Source organism: Arvicanthis niloticus, chromosome 20 (genome assembly GCF_011762505.2).
Source record: "Arvicanthis niloticus isolate mArvNil1 chromosome 20, mArvNil1.pat.X, whole genome shotgun sequence".
NCBI lineage: Eukaryota > Metazoa > Chordata > Mammalia > Rodentia > Muridae > Arvicanthis > Arvicanthis niloticus.
The window spans coordinates 20,984,134-21,002,674 of NC_047677.1; the positions used below are offsets into that span (position 1 = coordinate 20,984,134).

The 18,541-nt window shown below is 41.3% G+C and overlaps 1 protein-coding gene across 5 annotated transcripts in view; it reads right to left on the bottom strand.

The window, feature by feature from the left end:
• The window catches only part of Hs3st5 (heparan sulfate-glucosamine 3-sulfotransferase 5), a 272,161-nt gene extending 254,178 nt beyond the window's left edge, over positions 1 to 17,983 (bottom strand). For 3 of the 5 annotated variants that reach the window (XM_076916479.1, XM_076916477.1, XM_076916478.1), the window contains exon 1: positions 17,206 to 17,982. The gene's annotated coding sequence lies outside the window, so the exon portion shown is untranslated. Of the gene's footprint in view, positions 1 to 17,205 lie in introns of all 5 variants that reach the window. The other 2 variants (XM_076916480.1, XM_034523726.2) reach the window with 1 other exon arrangement.
• Between the last annotated feature and the right edge of the window lie 558 nt (positions 17,984 to 18,541).

The window sequence follows — 18,541 nt, forward strand, 5'->3', positions numbered from 1 at the left end:
AGGTACCACTTATCAATTATTTTCTTGTCATAATGTTCTTGCCTTTTGCAGCCAACATCTACTTGAACCTTTGAAACAACTGGTCCAAATGCCCCTCTCCAAAAAGATATTTATGAATAGACTCTCCGTGCAGTGATGCTCTGAGAAACTCTCAGCGGGTATAATCAAAGACAAGGTGCAGACAAGGGATGAGCTGTGAATGAATCCCCATAGCAGCCTCTTTTCACAGAGATTAGTCAGGATGATTAAAACCAAGGCTTCACAGTGATTCCAGTTACTGATAAGGCTTTAGCAACCTAAGAAATATTAAAGTAAAAAACAACTTTAGCCATAGATCTGGGTAACCAGCTATGAATTCCACAATCAGATAATGTTTGCGATTGATTTCAGGATAATAACTATGAGAAAGGAGAATTTAAACACCTAGCAGACTTGTAGGACTGACCCTGAGTAGGACCTAAATTCTGAATGTGTGAGTCTAATCTCATAGACTTGGAATGAATGAACAGCTAAAACTGGCATCGGCACGACACCCACACAGTCTTTGCATCATCACATGTGTCTTAAGGATGAGCCTCACAAGGACTCCATGCTGTGGGTGGGTTATTTTAGCCAGGCACAACTAATGATGGTTAGAGTAAGAACCTAATTAAACTGCAAAAGAAGCCTAGATTCATGTGAAAGGCTGGAGATGTAAATATGGAATATGGAATAAAGGTAAGTTAGCCTAATTTGTATCCATTTTTTTTTTTTTTTTTGCAAAGGCATGTGGCATGAGACAGTTGCATTAAAATTTAGAAGGTAAAATGGGTCTGAGTATGGAATCAGCCCATGTGAACCATGACTAGAGGTTGAAGCGTATTCCAAGACTTGCTGTATAGGAATACTCAAATTAGTTATTGATTCTGCTTCCTGATCAGGATAGGGTTTCTTCAAATCACCTATAAAACAGATTTCAAGACAAACAGCAGCCCAGCCGCCTAAACTTTTGTTGGATTTCACTGGTCCTGTGACGGAGGTACCAAGGGAGACACTTACGCACTCACTGACCTGAGCTGTGATTTTAGTTCATCAGGACTAAAAAAGCAGGGCAGAGCTCACCACAGCAGGAGATTCCTGAAAAGACAGGGGGCCAAGAAGCCCAAGACAGGGCTAAAACCTTCAAAACCTCTGTCTTCTATTCTTCCCTCACTAAGCAGGCTATGTCTCTCAAAGCTTCGACAACCTGCCAAAATAGTGGCCCACACTGGAGAATGAGAATTCAAGACATGGATGTTGGGGGGATTTCAGAGTCAAACCAGAACACCAACTAAAATGAAAACAACACAGAGAGGGGAGTAAAGAAAGAAAGGAGAGGAAAGGGGGAAACACACTCAGTTTTGTCCAGTATCTGTAGTGTCATGGTGTGATGGTACTCTGGTTAGTCCTACTCGGTGTCTACTGTGTAAACTTTCCCTCCCCCCAGGGCACTTTCTCTTACTTTTCTCTTATGCCCACTTTCTATTTCTCTGTTCTCTCATAATACCTTATACATGATTTCATTCACCAAGCACTTACCGAAGACCTACTGTATGACGAGAAATAGCCTACCATGCTGAGGAGGCATTGGAGAACAAAATTTCCTGCCTTCTCACATTAAATGATGAAAGGGAGAGAGAAAATAATGAATTAATCCTCATTTAACCTTAGGTAATGGTTTACACTTTTTTCCCTGATTCACTGAACACAAAGGAATGCTTTGTGCATGTCTGAGACTGGCTGTAGGCTCTCAGTCATTATTTGCCTGACTTTTTACTCTGGCGCTGTAAGTAACAACAGTGTCGAAAGTAATCCCTAAAACCAAGCATCTGAGTTCTCTCCCCTCAGTACCGATTTATAAATTAGCACAGTAATTAGAACAGTTGGTTGGTAGTCTCCAATTTTAGGTCTAATTTGGGCAAGTTTTATAATTGAGACACTGAGTTGTCAAACATGTTCAATTCCAGTAAGCAAAATACTTTTTTTTTTCCCTCAGTCAAAGCCCTTGGCTCTTATAAGCCTACAGTGAAGAATAACCATTCTCCCCTCATTTCTAAATCACAAAACAGGAACAAAACTCTGCTATAAAGATGTAGTTCTGAGAATACGATGAGATTCAGCAAGGCTTCTCATTCCGGGTGTTAGTGAAGCTTTGTGGCTTATTATTCAAATGATTTAAATCATTCTAACTCAATACCTAAGTTATTGGTACATAATATCCACAAAACAGCTATGTCTTAGAAGTTACTTACATTTAATAAAATCTGCTAACTTACTGGAAGGCTCACGAAATGTTTCCCTTCAAGAGAAGTGTTCCTGTTTTCCAAAAGGATAACATATTCTTTAGCTTATACACATTGATTTTGTCCTCAGACTGCAATTGTGAATAGAGAGGTCACAGAGTTTGGATGAGTGGGTATCGCTAGACACAGCCTCTGGGATGCTCTTCCTCTCCCAACAGCTTTTGCGTACTTTCCCCTTGCCCTTTAGTTTACGGACACTGGAGGGTAAGAAGAAGTAAAAGCAAAGATAAAAAGCAAACTGCTGGAGAGTTTGATGCTCAGTTCTTTTGAAGATCAGTTTAGGGTTTCTTTATGCACATTCACTTTCTCTGCAAGTGCCATAAATACAGGATCTGGCTTTATGATTGTAGCATATAGAAATGCAAATTACAAGATGGTAGTATTTTTGACTGAGGCTACTTTTACAACTTGATAAGTAAATATCTATGTACCTTAAGAGAGTGCTATGAAAACACATTATACCAGCTTCATAACAGCAACTTTTAAGTATCTTTGAGTAACATGTTTAAATGGTAGAAATTATATAAATGAAGGATCGTAGGGTTTTCTTTTGCTACTTGATAGTCATTTTTAAAATAGCCACAACCAGTCATCACTGGAGCTAAAACCCTGTACTATAGGATAGGTACTACTCAAATATTGAACACAAATTGCAATGTTTCAAGTTCCAGAAATGTAGGTTCACTTGTCATAAAAAGGGTAGTGCCTACAAATGTAATAACAAGGGCAGGGGATAGCAAGTCAAATGAATAGACATTGCATTTGATTTTGAAGTTTTTAGAGTGTGTACAAATTCTAAGTTCGACCATAAATGCTTTTGAAATACTCTGCAATCAAGAAATGTCTTTAGGATTAAAAGAGGGAGAAGGTGAGTAGAAGAGGTGCAAGAAGAGGAAGCAGGAGAGGAAGAATTAAAAACTTACAAATGAGCAAGGATTATGTTTCTATTTCTGATATCCAGATACTCCCATATTCCTATCCAACACACACACACACACACACAGGAGAGAGAGAGAGAGAGAGAGAGAGAGAGAGAGAGAGAGAGAGAGAGAGAGAGAGAGAGAGAAACAATGGCATACAAGTCCAGAATCAGAGCCAATTGTTGGCTTTGACTACTTTTTATCCTTGTACAATCTGTCTGTTTTCCTAAAAAGGGAGAAGGGAAAAGAAAAACACTTCACAGCTACTGTTTTTCTGTCTTTTTGTAAAACCATAGACACTCCCACGCAGCACGAGCTCAATTCCAGCCAAACTGTCTCTCTGTGTGTGTGTGTGTGTATTCTCTCTCTCTCTCTCTCTCTCTCTCTCTCTCTCTCTCTCTCTCTGTGTGTGTGTGTGTGTGTGTGTGATTTTAAATAGAAAAAGCAGGTCTTCCATTTCTGTTAGCAAAGTCACCTCACACTGCTAGAGCTAAACATGTAATAATACTTTATTGTCATGAGCAGGAATCTGCTTTGCTAATTAAATGCAGCTGTCAGTAATTACTCCTTGTCAGTATAATCTATTTTTGGTTGCTCTACTTTAAATGACAAAAGAGGGCCTAATATTGAGAGGGTGGGAGAGGCAAGGTGACTGCTTACTTCTTCAGATTAGAAACTCACTATTTTACAAATGACAAATGAGTCACTCTTTTTATTTCAGTGCTATGCTAACTGGACTATTCTGGGTGATTTTTTAACATATGCCATGATTTTAAAAAAAGTTACAATTAAATTGTCTTTCCTTTAAAATTTGAAATCTCGATACTATCACTCTTTTGTGTAATACCAATAGATCTTAGCATTTTTCTCAACACTACCACGGCACCCTCATGACACATTCTGAAGGTACAGCAGGTGATAGTTGGCAAATCCATAAGAGAAGCAGAAAGTGAAGTCTGCGAAATCTCCATCAGTTTGCATGTGTCTTCTTATTGCTATCAAACTGGATTAGAAGAAGGAAGAATCCATTTGAGGAAGATCAGGAACTTTGCATACTTTTTCACTGAGACTCAGTCAGTTTCTTTTGGGGAAAGACTTAGAATGGTTTAAGCCTGTGAATTTGAAAAAAAAAAAAAAAACTTTCGTGATCTTTGTATGGAATATCAACAGACCTGCATCTGTAATACTAACACAAGGTCAGGACAAAGTTAATGTACCCCGACTCACTGCATGAGATAGGTACTGAAGCAGCCACAGATGCTCACATCCTGTCCAGGGTAAAAGAGACGCACATTCCTGACACTGCAGATGGATGTGGTGAGAATGGAAAGTGGAAGCTGGAGTCCCAAGGAGTTACAGGATAGACTGGAAGAAGGATCACGAAGAAACATAAGCTCAGCAGGATGTGCGGTATGAGGGAAGCGTGGCGTGCAGGTAGCTGCGCTCTACCTGGGATAAAGGACTTCTGACAGCCTCAGAGCACCCTGGCTGAATCATCCTTCTCCCACCATCTGGTTCTCATACACCACTCCAGTAGGATCCCATGATGCTAGTTATTAATTATCTTGTAGCTTTCCCCACAAATCTAGCCACTACTCCTCAGGATGCACCGTGTTTCTTCAATATATACGGCATATAAGATATATTCATGTAAATATATATTCATGTTAGCGAAAGGAAAGTTTTTCAGAGGTGAAACAATGAAAAGTAAAATAAAACTATATAAATGCATGTAAAGATATGTAGACAAAGGAAGAGCTTACATAGTATCCATAGTCCATTGGGAATGGTATAAATGTCTGGTTTTCCCATACACTCTCACTTTGTCTACTGAGAAAATGTGAGCTATTCCTAAACATTCTTATTTCAAAAAAAAAAAAAAGATAGTGACAATAATAGTAATAGAAATTAAAGGACACTGAAGGCCTTACAAAATTGGGGTGGGGGTGGTATTTAAAGATAAAATTCCAAGAGATGAAGGTGAATCGTAGGTGGAGTCTAATAGTTTGTTTTAATTTTAATGGGTTCTCTCACCTACCCCACTGAGTCCATAGAGAGGCTGGTGCCTACTGTCATTTCTCTTCAGAATCAGTTGGATTGTGGTCCTAGAATATTTTGGATTCTCAGTAGTCAGCTGGCTAGTTTTGAGTTATTGCCATAAGACTGGTGAATGTGGTAAGCACTTTAGGAAGATTTTAGGCAGCACAGCCAAAGACACACCTTTGAACCTTTGCATTGATAAACATGGATTTTCTTTTTCATCTGAGCAGTCACAGGTTCGCCAGGCCCCACAGCCACAGAGATTCTCATGTACCTTTGGCTCCTCTTCCTTCTCCAGAACATCCTTTTCTAATGTTGTAACCCATGATCTTCCCTCCCCTGCTTCTCCCAAAGAATTGGGAAACTTTTTTTTTTTTCAAGCTTGCTGTATCATTTCATGAGGGCCTGGCATGGAGACTGTATTAGGATAGTCGCAGGATATCTTCCCAACTTACCCAGGCTAGCCTCCCAGGACTGGTCTCTCTCTCTGTACAGGGTATTGTTATATTCAGGGATGCAACATGACCTCAGTCACTTAAGAGGCTTTATGGAATTTTCTCACAGAATAATTCCAGTTTCAAACATCTTCAAGTTTGCATGGTTGTCTACTTACAACACACAGAAGGCATTTGTTCAATTTTTCCAAGACTTCAATACTTTGAAATATTTTAATTATTACATATTAATCATACACAATAAGTTTTACTAAGATATGTACACAGACACACAAACATACACTCAAGTACATCTAACCCTGGTTAAGCAACCTTTTAAAATGTGGTCGGATGGCCAGCAATATGGCTCAGCAGGTAAAGGCATTTGCTGCCAAGGCTGATGACCTGCATTCAATCTCTAGAGAGTTCAAGGTGAAAGAAAACAACTGATCTCTACAAATTGTCCTTTGACCTCCACATGCATGTACTACATACACCCAGACAGACAAAGGAGTTCACACATGCAATCAACAACCAAACAAATATAAATAAAGTAATTAAAATTTAAAATACTGTTACATCTTCACAATGAGAATTTCAAAGTAAAAATGTTGAGTGAAGGCTGGTAAGATTAGCTTAGTTCTCTCCCATCGGAGCTCTCTCTGGGTAAAGATATAAAATGAGATACTTGTATCTCCTTAGTTAAGAATGTTTGTTCATGTTCTATGTAATTTACAAAGAAAGTTTAAAAAATATCCAGCACTTTACTTAACTGTGTGTTCTTGCTTCTGATTTCAGAACGGATATATCAACTATGCCAAATAAGTGTTTATTCAGGCGCTGGATTCCTTATCTGAAGAGCTTGAATTCCAGATATCTCCCAACTGTGAATGGTTATTTATTTATGCATTTATTTATGTTGGGGATGGGGGCAAGTGTAAGCTGAAAATTCATTCATGTTTCACATGCACCCTGTTCTCTCCTTCCAGCTTTACACATTGTATTAGGACACTCGTGTTTTAACTGATTTGTAATGTGAGGTCTTGATGTGGAATTCTGTGTCTGTGGCATCATATCATCACTTAAAAGCTTTTCCACTTTGAAGCACTATAGTTTCTGGATTTTCTAAATGGAGATTTCCCAGTCCTTAGTTTATATACTATATTAAATACGTCAATATTTTCAGAGTATAGTAGAGTATACTTTGGATTATTTTGAAAGTTACATTTTGTTTTATATATCACTGAATATTTTATTTCATTCATAATTGTGGTTATTTACTAGGAAATGGTCACACACATATAGAAAACGTGTTTTCAAATGTTGACTGTGAAATATGTTGACCAGCAGGTTGCTATTTCTTTCTTAGTAGATAAGTATGTATAATGGAGTTATTATATTTCATTCACTTATCTTTTGGTATTACTGTGTTTTCTAGACACTTAAAATTGCCAAAATTAATTAATTATATTACATTACATTTACTATGTAAACAGATACTCGGTTCTTTACCAATTGGTTTTATTATCAAGCCTATACCTTTCTTAGGAGAGTTAAGTCCCTGTGATGTCAACCTCAAGAGTACTTCCTAGCATACAGAAGTCACTGAACAAGTGAGCACTAAAATCAGTCAAAGAATTTGCCAAGCAAGAAAAGGGAATGACAATGGTAGGCCGAGAAAGGGATGAAATGGTTATTTTTTCCATAAAAATGTAGTTAGTGCTTCCTTTATTCCAGATACATTAGAGATACAGGTTTAGGGTTCTTTGAGGGGAAGGTGGGTGCATATGAGTGTATGATACGGAAATATGAAACAACCCTCAAACAGCCTGTGACTAATACTATAGCAGATGATCAAAAACCTAGTCCGTTCTGGCTTGGAAATGAGCTTAAATGAAAGACACGGGTAGTAAAATAAGGAGTGGTGGTGATGAAGATATAAAGTTAGAAGAGCAATGAGCATCTATATGTATGTCTACAAAAGAGTGAACATATGAAGGGACATGGCCCATTGCTCCTTGGAAACAGATACACAATTGTTGTGACATCTTTGAAGAGTGACAGGAAATGACTCCCAAACCTTATCACTGGAAAAGTAAGACTGAGCTAATAAGGTCAATGAGTAAGTTTACATGTTGCCTGGGATACCCAGGAATTAAGCCATGGGGTTTGTGGGTATAGTGGATTGTGGGGTCGGGTTTACAGTTATAAGCTTTGCAGAGTACCGAAGAGGAGGGAGACTAAAAGCTGATGGACAGGCTATCATGATTCAGGTGAGAGGTCTCAATGGCCTGAACTAAAGTGGGAGCTAGTGTCAGTGGTAGATGTCATTGCTCGGGAGGTCAGGAGGTCACAACAATGTGGAGCAGGAGGAGCAATACCAGGTTATGTCAGGGACACAACAATGTGGAGCAGGAGGAGCAATACCAGGTTATGTCTGTTTCCCATTATGATCCTTGTAACTATTCTGTTTCCCACTGTTCTCGGATATCTAGGGAGACAACTTTTCCAGCACAAGAGAAAAAAAATAACAAAGTACTTGAGAAGAAGTAACATTAAGAAAGTAATAGTTCATAAAGTTTCTCCAGCCCTTTGTTGGTGTACAGAATTGGGAGTCCATTATCTTGAAGAATTTCAAAGCTTTAAAACTAGATGCTGCCATAGCAACCCCTGAGTGTCTCTACTCATCCATTTGAAAGGGCATAGGGTATAATACTAAGATAAATATTTAATTATGAAATTCTACCAAAAGGAAATCAGGAATAGCAATATACATAATACTAAAATTTTTGGTATACTTGACATTGCTATTAAGACAATGGGGAATGGCATGCTCCATTTTCAAGAGTCAAATATCGATGTTATGTTGATTCTATGCAGCTCATGAAGATTCAGCAACAGTGGTATAGAATGATACTTTACAAGAATAAAATGAATATAAGACTTTTAACCAAACATCTACTTGCCATGGCCCACGAGTCTCTCACACAGCCTGAACCTGTCTTGCTTGCTGTCTCTGTTCTCTTTCTCTATCCCATCCCCATCCCTCAGTCAAGTGTCTCTGGGTTCTCGGTTTCCTACATTCTTAGAGGTCCACAGAAAGAAGCCCTGTCTTTTTATAACACACGTTGAATGCCATGGGTGTATGGGTGACAGATCACAAACCAGCTGAGCTCAGCCCTAAAGAAGCATAATCCATGATCAGAAAAGTGAAAGTCAAAGCCTTGCTGGGTACCCTCTTGAAAGGAAAGCTCAAGATACAGTAGGCTGACACTCACAGAGGACTGTCACTCACAGAAGCCTGTCACTCACAGAGGCCTGTCATTCACAGAAGCCTGTCACTCACAGAGGACTGTCACTCACAGAGGACTGTCACTCACAGAAGCCTGTCACTCACAGAGGACTGTCACTCACAGAGGACTGTCACTCACAGAGGACTGTCACTCACAGAAGATTGTCACTCACAGAGGACTGTCACTCACAGAGGACTGTCACTCACAGAGGACTGTCACTCACAGAAGACTGTCACTCACAGAGGCCTGTCACTCACAGAGGCCTGTCACTCACAGAGGCCTGTCACTCACAGAAGCCTGTCACTCACAGAGGACTGTCACTCACAGAGGACTGTCATTCACAGAGGACTGTCACTCACACAGGACTGTCACTCACAGAGGACTGTCACTCACAGAGGCCTGTCACTCACAGAGGCCTGTCACTCACAGAAGCCTGTCACTCACAGAGGACTGTCACTCACAGAGGACTGTCATTCACAGAGGCCTGTCACTCACAGAGGACTGTCACTCACAGAGGCCTGTCACTCACAGAGGACTGTCACTCACAGAGGCCTGTCACTCACAGAGGACTGTCACTCACAGAAGCCTGTCACTCACAGAGGCCTGTCACTCACAGAGGACTGTCATTCACAGAGGCCTGTCACTCACAGAGGCCTGTCACTCACAGAGGACTGTCATTCACAGAGGACTGTCACTCACAGAGGCCTGTCACTCACAGAGGACTGTCACTCACAGAGGCCTGTCACTCACAGAGGACTGTCATTCACAGAGGATTGTCACTCACAGAGGCCTGTCACTTACAGAGGACTGTCACTCACAGAGGACTGTCACTCAGAGAGGACTGTCACTCACAGAGGACTGTCACTCACAGAGGACTGTCACTCACAGAAGCCTGTCACTCACAGAGGACTGTCACTCACAGAGGACTGTCACTCACAGAGGACTGTCACTCACAGAAGCCTGTCACTCTGATTGGACTGTCACTCACAGAGGCCTGTCACTCACAGAGGCCTGTCACTCACAGAAGCCTGCCACTCTGATTGGACTATCACTCACAGAGGATTTTCACTCAGAGGCTTGTTACTTCATTCTTGAGAAGAAGGTTCCTTTTGGAGCCTTCTTGTCTTGTTTGGTTTTGTTTCCTTTAGCTCAAAAATAATAGATGCAGTTAGCAACCTGAGATCTTGGCAGCTGTCTGGCCAGGTGAGGAAATCCTACTTGCAGGTAAGAACAGTTTCCACTACTGTATCCAATGCAGTTCGATCAGCAGGAAACTGATGAGCCTTTTAGAACCTACTTAAAAATGGATATAGAAGTTTGCTAAAACTAATGTGATTTAATTCATTGCTTATGCAGGTATTATATACACATGATAAAGTAGTATGAAATGACAAACCAAGAAATGAAGTTTGTTTTTTTTTAAGGGGAAGAGGTGTGGCAAGGAAGGCACAAGAAAATAAAGAGACATAGAGGTAGACTTTGGAAATATTGCCTAAATAAAAGTTGAATTTACTTTTTAAAAAAGTAAGCTCTTTAATGACCACAGTCAAAATAAAGCTTTTCTCTTTATAAAATGAATACTGTCTATACTGTGTAAATTAGAATCTAAAGAATATCTGTGTATCTCACGACTTTTAGCTGATATTGACAATAAAGAGAGTAACAAATTAACTGGTGGATTTAATGGAAACTTGTTTTCTCCCCTTACTATGCCTGTGTCAGAGGACATATATTGCAAATCTCTGTCAGAACAGGCTCAGCAGGATTTTAAGCTGGACATTGTGGCACACTCCCATAACCACAGCACTTAGGAGGCAGATACAGGGGGAGAAATCTACATTTGAGGTCACCTGGGTTGTGCATAGTAAGTTACAGTTCAGAAATGCTATGTTTCCATAGTGAGACTCAGAAAGAAACCAAACCAAAACAAGAGAAAAACCAAAGGAGCTATAGCTGGGCTTTGATAAGAATGTGAATTAGCTCTCCCATGAGCCTTTGAGCCTTCTATCAAATTCCATATCCCTTCCTCACTTTATGGTGGTTCTTAGGGTGGAAACCAGGGCCTTAGGCATTCTATGTAAATGCTCAAGTCATTGAATTACACTTCCGGCTACTCAACATTCTATGCTAGACATAGGCCTTTAAGTCGAGAAATCAAACTTAAGTTTTGAAACATCTTTCCTTGTGTTCCCTCATCAGTAAAAGGATACATAGAATCTGTTCTTTACAGCCTATGACTCAGTCCTATGCACATCAGTCATAACACGGCTGTTTCGTTAGATCATCCCGATGCTGTCACAGTGATACAGAAGATGATGATGCTGTCAGGCAGGATCAAACACTGAGTCATACCTGATACTCTGTGTATTTTGTATAAGCTGTTATGAGAAATTCTATAAGTGATATTTCTTCTACTACATAACATCTAAAGTTAGGAAGAATTAGAATCGTTAAGTAACTTGCTCCACGGTGTCCTGAAAACAGAGTCAAAGCGCTCACCCAGCCCTAACCAATCGGTACTTGTACTATGACAAATGCCCACATTGAGGCATGTTTGATTACTGTGAGTTTCTTTAGGGACTTGAGTTAGCTAACTATGGCAGAAAGCATCACTGTGACATTTTAATATGTTTGCAAATAGTTCCCCAAACTATACTCAAATAGCCTGATGACTAATATGTATGATAGGGCATTGTGCCTCCTCATTAGCACTTTAAGGATTCTGTTATTTAATGTTAATTATGCCTTTCTATGTCCTTTTAAAAATAAAGGGCACAACTACAGGCACTCTTCCCTATTTCTAAATGCAAGTATTTGAATGAATGTTTTTTAACACTCTGTATACTCTCTTGCTTTGTTTTGCCACACCATTTCACAAGGATTATTTTTCCACATGGCTTCAGAGATGATGACTGGGACCAACATGAAACAGAAAGTGTCTCTTAGACAATGCCTGCCGTTATGATTATAAGCTACACAATATAATCATGAAGATGTTTGCAAGGTTCTTGTTTTTGTTTTGCCTCTGGACAGACAACTTATGGAGTAGCCTGCTTCAGTCCATAAAGCAAACAATAACAGAATACTCACTGTACGCAGATGAGACTGAAAAAGTTACAGTACATCTCATACCTTTTATAAAACTCAGATCTCTTTGGCATGTACTTTAGAGTAGCATGTAACATTGACCTCTGCGCAAGAAGTTCACATTATAAGGATATTATGAGACACATAAAACATTCAGTATCAGATCTTCTATGCTGTTAAAACTGCTTAAGTGTGGCATCAGTTCTTAAAGTTAGCCAATATAAAAGTAGCTGAACCTTAGGAAATTATCCAGTTCATTAAAACCTACGTCAAGGTGCAGTACTGCACTCCAGTCTCACCTAGGTTCAGGCTAGGCAACTGTTGTCATTAAATTCCTCAAGGATTTACTCCAAGTTAAAAATCATTGTAAATCTCAGAAGCCACAATGCGTTTCACTTTACAGTTAACTTGCTGCTAACTTGCTGTCCACTAGAGCCTTGGCTGTTTGCTGTTTAGTCATATGATAATGGAGAAGAAAGAGTTGATTTGGTTTAAACTTCCATATTACAATGAGTCCTGGAGGGTAGGAACAGAAGGAGCTCAAGGCAGAATTCCTGGAAGCAGGAACAGAAGCAGAGACAGTGGAGTAAAGCAGACCAGGATTGGCACCACCCATGTTGGGCTGGGCTTTTCCACATCAATCCTTATTAATGACCATAAGCCATGGGCATCTTCACAGGCCCAATAGATGGAGGCAATTTTTCAGTTGAGGTTTCCTCTCCCTAGGTTACTCTATTTTGTGTAAAGTTTGAAAACTAACCAGCATAAAATTTATTTAAGTAAAAATGAAAAAAAAAAAAAAAAAAAAAAAGCCCAATTCGAAAGCAGTGACATAGGAGGCCGCCTGGGATCAAGTATCTGCTTTGCCATTTGGTACTTATGACAGAGAGGTTGTAGAAATAAGTGAGTTATTATCACTAGAGTATTTTATAAAGTGTTAAGCACACACCTGTGGCTATTATTTCTTAATAAAATTGCCCATAAAGGCTTATCAATCCAAAATTCTTGTACCAAGCTTCTGAAACACTTGTATCTAAAGATGAAGCTCATTGACAAATCACATGTCACAAAAGATGTTGTTCCTATCAGTCAGTTATTACAGCACAGAGCTATACAAAAAGACTAATATAGAAATAAATGCTTTATATGCATATATTATATACACATAAATACATATCCGAACATTTGTATATAGAAATATATTTGCATAATTTACATATAAAATTTGGTAAAAACCACTCTTCAAACACTTCTTAATACAGACATAGTTTCCTTTCATGAAACTTTTCAAAATAATGGAAGATAGCCCATTGTACAAAGTTTTAATAAATAAGGCAGATAATGAAACTTGCATAAAAGATTCAGAAAGGTTATTTATCTTTACCTGTACATTGATTAGGGGGAATTTCAAATGTAATATTTTTTAACAATTGATAAGTGTTAACTATCTTGAACTGTGTTAAATCAGTAGCATAAAATATTGTCATTTATATCTTTCTTTAATTAAATTTCACCTGTAGAATCAGGTAATATCAATGTTTCAGAAACAAATGGATTATACAGTAAGAAAAACTTGCCAACAAGTAATTGTATTCCAGGAAAAAATATAATTTAGCATGCTTTAAAGAATTCATAGTAAGTTGATAAAAAAAAATTATCCATCCCACTATTCTTAAATAAATAGCAGGATTCCAGCATTCCAGTCCATAAGGAAAACTGAACAGGTCATGGCTTTGACTTGCCTCTGTGTTGGGGATAGGACTTGGGTAAATATCAACCTGTGAACGACTATTCTTTTTTCTTATATTTGTGTCCCCATGGTACTCACTTCCCCTAAAACAGATTATAATCCATTACCAAAACAAACTACTCAATTACAATCTTGAAGTATTATAATAAAATATTGTACAGAAGTGTAAAATTATGCACATACAGCAAATAAAATCTATAAGTACTCAAATGATTTGTTACACACTTTAGCACTGAGCTCACATTATGTCCTTAAATATACTACAGTCAGTTGTAGTAAGCACTCTTGCTGTCTCTGTCAATAAATAGCATCTTTTATTACAAAGAGTTACTTTAGTTATGAATAAAGGTCACTACTGTAGTAAAAAAATTCATTCTGCCAAGATATGCCCAAGATTCTCCCAACTAAAATCTCTATAAGAAGTTTCACTTTTTCCCCAAGAAGCTAAATAATCGGGTTTTTTGTTAACTTCCTCATTTGCATATAATTGCATTATTAAGAGGTGTTACTGTTTCTAAGGTTGGAAAAATGTGAGGATGAGAAAATGTGGAAGCAAAACATTGCTCTATGAACTCAATTTGCTTTTTCGAGGCAACAGGATGATTTGCATTTATTCATAAGTGAGTACTAATGATGTATTGAGACCTGGCACTACTCCAGAGAAGTATACAGAAAGACAGAGCAAGAAATCTGACCCAGTACAGATTCATGATTTACTCCTAAGAACTCAGACACCTACTCTAAAAAAACAGCCAGGAAGTTAGAGACAACATCAGTTATCTGTAGTTGAGCCAGCTAAATGACACATGGGTTAAAAATAATGGCAGGATTGGGGTGGAGATCAATGACACTTTAACATCTCATGTGACTTTTGAGTCAACAGCTCTTTGTTGGTTGATCACCTATTTTGGGGAAGATGCTGCGTCCTCAGGAAAGCCACTGTTGCACAGCTCCATTTGCACAGCGTAGGAGCAGACACACTCTCTCAGGCAATAACCCTCCCTTGATTGAAATAATGGCCCAGCTCAGCTATGTTTATTGTGTGTGCTCATGTGCTCAAGAAATACTATTTGAATGAGTGCAAATTCAGTGAGGAGGAAAGTTATTCATTCAAAAACATCTGTGCAGGCCTGCAAGCTGGTAAGGAGAGTGAAGCCAGCATGTCATCCAAACATTGAGCCTGTAAAGCCTCTCCAAACGGACTGACTTCAAACATTAAGCTTAAGGTATGGTTTATTCTAGAAAGCAGGACCGACCCAGTGCCTACTGTGGTTAGTGAGGGAGTGCTCTGCTGACATTTTCCCTCATAAGTTGTTTAGACATATATACTTGAAAATACTTTGCATAAGTAATGGAGCCTATCTCTCTTTTATTAAGTGAGGACAGAACATGTTTAAATAGCTCTGGGTAACTTGGAGGAGAGGCTAGAGCTATTATGCTTACCCCAGTTAATACACAGCAGTGAAGACAGTTACAGTCAAACAATAGTTTCCTGCCGGTCATTGTTTCTTGTCTCATTGCCTTGTGTTTTATGGCAATTCACTAACAAATAACTATTTTCTCACAGAAGCCAGTCTGATGCTGATACAGTCATAGCCAATAGTACTAGTTGTCTATAAACAAGCATAGTGAAAAAGGTAAGGAAAGGCGCTTTCATTTCTCCTGCTAAGACCATCACTAAGAATAAAGAGGGAAAAAATCGTGAAGAGAAAGAACAGAGGTAACTTTAAAACATGCTGTAATTAATAGCAATAAAATATTTTTTTAAATATAGTTATATTTGCTATCCAGATTTGGTAATCCTTTTTTATCGTCTCCAACATCTTCTTTGAAAAGTAGACAGGAATTGAGTTGTAGCAAGAAAACACCTGTCCAAAGCTCCGAAATATGGAGCGAGCACTGAACAGCACCATTTAGAAGGACCCACTTTTAAGACTGTCAACAAATCGGTTTGGATAGGAACAGTGTCACAGAGGTAGAGGAAGCCTGGCCTTTATGTTCCAACCCAAGACCAGGCTCAGTTTACATCAATCAGAGGAGAGTCACAAGGCAATTAAATATATCCACGAAGTAATTGTAATATGATGTAAAGCACTTTACAAACATTAAATGTTACCTGAAGAGACTAGCATTTTCCAGAGATAGACAGAGATAGAGACACAGAGAAAGACAGAGAGAGACAGACAGACGCCGGGGAAGAAGGAGAGAGAAAAGGGAGAGAGAGAAAGAGGAGAGAGAGAGAGAGAGAGAGAGAGAGAGAGAGAGAGAGAGAGAGAGAGAGAGAGAGAGAGAGAGAGAGAGAGAAAACGAATTAAGGAAGGAAAGAACCACTCAGAACACACATGCTCCAGCAGTAGCTTTCTTGGGTCGAAGCACTAAAGGATGCCCAGACCTGCGCCCACCAAGCTGGAATGACTCAGGAGTAGTAGCGCTAGAGGTTTCCTTGGTGTGTACCTGGAATCCTAAACACCCAAAGTCATCCACACCAGGCCTGTGTTTGGGGGTGGGGGGTGTTCCTTCCTCTCTAGACAGTGTACTAAATCCAGGAGGCAGGAGTCTACGCTGTAGTGGGTCACAGCAGCTGCAGATTTGTTAGAAATAATGATTTGACCACCCCTTCAATTGCACCCATGCCGTGTGTGTGTGTGTGTGTGTGTGTGTGTGTGTGTGTGTGTGTGTGTTGTGTTGTGTTGTGTTGTGTTGTTTTGTTTTGTGTGTGAGTGAGAAGAGTTAAGCAGGCTGAGGCTTGAGGAAATGGATATCGACATTAGGAGGGGTCGGGTCTTCTCCGAAGAGTAGGCACCCACTTCCGTGGTAATGTTACTACTTCTTTCCATCCTGCCTGCCTTTTGCGTGGACCTCGGTGTAGCCCACTCCCCTTAAAGCCACTATATCACTTCAAATAACAGTACACAACTACCCCAGAAGTGGCTAAGCAGGAATCCCCAAACTCTGAGCGATCATCAGTGACCGCCCGCGTACTCTGCATGTGATTCTAGGGGAGCGCTGGATGTAGGTCTCTGAGCAAGACAGACAGACAGACAGACAGACAGACAGACAGACAGACAGACGGGAGGGCGGGCAGATTGGCAGGCTTGGAGGCAGACCGCTAAATTTGCTTAAGCAATTGCTCCCCCTGTTTCTCTTGTCCTATTAGTTTAACCCCTACCCCAATCAAGGGGCTCAAAGTCTTCCCCAGGAGGTGTCTAGGAAAGCCGCACCCCACAAAGTGCGTGGGGCAGAGGAATGCCTCCTCTAGGTGACTCCCCTTAACACTTTCTCCTAAATCCAGAAGATCAGAGCCTCGAGCCCCCTACCCTCTTTCCCGCGCGAGGCGAGCAACGCGTGGTGCTCACTCACCGTAGTCCCTAGTGGTGACAGCCTCCGCTTGGAAAGTGCTGGCCCAGACCAGTCGCGCCGGGTCACCGAGTGGTTCCTGCGATGGCAGTGGCAGTTGTCCAGTAGTTTGGGATGCTCAGCAAGGAGGGAGCCGGCGAGCAGAGCAAACAAGCAGCACAGTACTTGGGCTTCCACTCTGGGGCGGCGACAGCGGGGGCTGCGGTGTCGGGGCTGGAGTGGCAAGCAGAGGTGGGGAAGAGAAGTAGTGGAGTTTAGGGCGCGTTTCCCGCACTTCCCTAGGAGGCAGGAGCCAGGTGCGGCAGGGCGCGTTCTCGCGGCGCGGGCACGTCTGGGACAGCCGCTGGAGCCCGAGTCCGCGTAGCTAAGGGATCCGCAGGAGCTCTGCGGGAGGAGGTTCGCATTCTCCTCACCCGGCGCGGGCACCGGAACCGACCCGGACTCCGCACGCGAGGGGCAGAGCCTCGGGCGTCCGCGGTGACAATGTCTGGAAGCTCAATCTTTGGAGATGCCTCCAAAAGAGCAACAGTCAGTGAGGCTGAGATCTTCCTTTCCTGCGTCCTCAGGCGACCAGTGCCAAGCTGTGCGGACCGCGGACTCCCCGCCGCTCGCGCTGTCACGGCCGCCGCCCGGTCCCTGGCGCGCTTGAGCTGGCTGCAGCCTCCAAGAGACGTGCCCAGCGGGATGTGCGCGCGCGTGTGTGTCTAAGAAGATATCTTCCCCTCCATCACTTCGGCTCGCGGGAGGAACCAGGTCCCCGGCGGCCAGCTGCAGAGTGGCTGCCAGTCCACACCCTCCCGCCTCTCATCCCACCCACCCCGCCCCTTCTCCTACTAGCGTTCCCCTCCTCCTTCTGCTCCTCCTCCGGTGGCCGCTCCTGTGCTCCTAAAGGCAGCAGAGAGACCCAGAGGAAAGCTGGGGTGGGGGGTGGGGGTGAGAAAAAGGGTGGGGAAGGGAGCGCAGGTGTCTTTGGAGCGGAGGTGGGAGCAGGCAACAAAGCTCTTATAGACAGGGGCAGGGCCGGGCCTTAGAGGTTGAAGAGGGAGGAGGATATACTGGGAGGTGGAGGACGTGCGGCTGAGCCACAGCTTGTCCCACCCAGGAGTGGAAAGCTTTGGTTAGCACGATGTAGCTGCAAGGTGGGTGGTCAGGGTTCCCGAGCAATCTAAGATCACAGCTTTGAGAACCTTGAAGAGGTTACTGGACTGCCAGGACCCGATTTAATACTTAGAGATCGAAGGGATCCAGTGTCTGAGGAGGCGAGACAGATAGATCTCTTTGCTGTGATAGTGGGGAGCTAGACTCAGAGCTTGAGAGGGGTCGCACAGGTGTCCAGAGA